At 37.2% G+C, this 2063-nt stretch overlaps 1 pseudogene; it reads right to left on the minus strand.

The window, feature by feature from the left end:
* Positions 1-756: 756 nt before the first annotated feature.
* On the minus strand, positions 757-1665 carry LOC127214818 (uncharacterized; annotated as a pseudogene).
* Between the last annotated feature and the right edge of the window lie 398 nt (positions 1666-2063).

Below are 2063 nucleotides of genomic sequence, written 5' to 3' on the forward strand. Positions count from 1 at the left end.
GGAAACTGGTAAAATAAAAAGACTGGAATCTTGACTAAAGTTGGAGATGCATCCTTTATTTTACTATATTTCTTTTACAGAACAACTACTTTAGGCTTTTATTTGAAGCTTGGCTCAAGGAATTGTGAGTAGCACATGACAAAGTATTTGTCCACTTGAAAACTCATATTATCAGCAGATACATAATGTTGCCATACAAAGATTCTTCAGTAAATAGATCTTAAGGAAAAATTTCATGCATCTTTATTCCCTTTGTTAAGAGAAATCATTAAAATCTAATATATAGAAATGTCAGTCATAAATGTATTGTATATTATAAATGTTATCAGAAATTATATCTTCTATCGCATAGTTATCTTCTTACATATTATTGGAAGATTACAATTAATTCTTTAAAACTGACCATTAACAGAATACATTATCTTCAACTTTATTTTTCAAATGCTTATTAAAAATAATACATTTATCTTTTTAGAGCAAATCATTTGGCACCTGTGAACTAATTCTGTTCTTTGGAAAGTATTGTCAAAGACACCACATTCTTCAATTTCTTTTAGTTTCAATTATATTTGAAAAGGAGAATGATTCACCTAGTGTTAAGTCTTAATAATTGACAATGGTAAATAAATTATCTGAGCCTGATGATATGTAGTTTTCTATCTTGTTATCTAGTGAAATGAGTCACAGGATAGAGCCACACCAAGGCTTGAACTTGAGCCTCATTGCTTTTATATCCAAAATACAGCACCTGAGAGATTAAGTCGTCATGCAGATGAGCTGTCCAGTTCTGCCCGTGTAGGGATCCCTCCATTCAAAGGCAAAAAGTGGTTGGCTGGTAGGATGTAACCTCTGGCAGAAGAAGGTATCTTTTGGGTCTAATATGGTGTACCAGCTCCGCTCAGGTGGGAGGGCACTCAGGAGGTTATAAGGATTTGGGACAGTTAGATGTATGTCTTGTGCCCTTTTATTGACCTCTCTCAAGTCCTGCACTTGCTGATAATCATTGGTACCAATCTTTTTAACTAGCAGCAAGGGAGTGTTCCAGGGAGACTGAATAGGAACCAGGACTCCTTGCTGGATCCACCTCTGGATGTGTGCTTGAATTCCTTCCCGGGCCTCTCTACTCATGGGGTACTGTTTAACTGGCACTGGTGTAGTAGCACTAGCTTTCAGCTGAATAACCTGTGGAGGCACTTGTTTTGCAAGACCCATTCCGGATATTTCAGCCCAAGCTAAGGGAGTATGGACCCACCACCAGTCCATATTACCAGCTCCATCTGAACAGCTGAGGTCAAGCCCTGGCTCTTCATGGAGTCTGTACACATCTTCTAGCCTAAGAGTAAGGACCTGTAATTGATTTCCCTGTTTATCAGTAACTGATGGCTGTTCAGAGTCAAAATGAATCTGGGCTCCTAATTTTGTCAGGATGTCTCTTCCTATCAGAGGGTAAGGGCATTCTAAGATAACCAGGAATGAGTGGGATACCCAGCCCACGCCAAGGTCTACTGTTCTTCGGGTAGTTTATGAATATTGCCGTTGCCCTGTGGCACCCATTACCCAAATTTTTTTGTCTTTTAATTTTCCTAATGGCTGTACCAGCATGGAATGCTCCGCTCTGGTATCCACTAAAAAATCAACTGGTTTCCCCTCCACTCTTAAAGTCATACAGATGTAAAGTGTGCCGATGATTTGAAATTTGGGGATATTTATGCAAACCTAGTACCATATCAAAAATACATGCATTAAGACATGTATAAACTAACAAGACAGAATTAAACAATAACAAAATTTTAACAGTTAAAAATCAATGAAGAGGAAAAGCAACATAGAAACTGCAAATTAATGCATCATATTAGATTTAATTTTAAGTGTGTGACACTAATAGTTTATAAAATCTTAGCCTTGATGCTCTGATTCCAACTGTGTCTTTTCTTGTTCACTTTTATCTTTATCATATTTACTTATAACTGTGGTCAAGTGTGTGTGCATGTGCATTTCTGTACATTTATGCTAGCTTATGTATGCACATATGGAGGTCAGAAGTGATGTCCAATGTACTACAC

This window comes from Phodopus roborovskii, unplaced genomic scaffold (assembly GCF_943737965.1).
Source record: "Phodopus roborovskii unplaced genomic scaffold, PHOROB, whole genome shotgun sequence".
NCBI classification, from domain to species: Eukaryota; Metazoa; Chordata; class Mammalia; order Rodentia; family Cricetidae; genus Phodopus; species Phodopus roborovskii.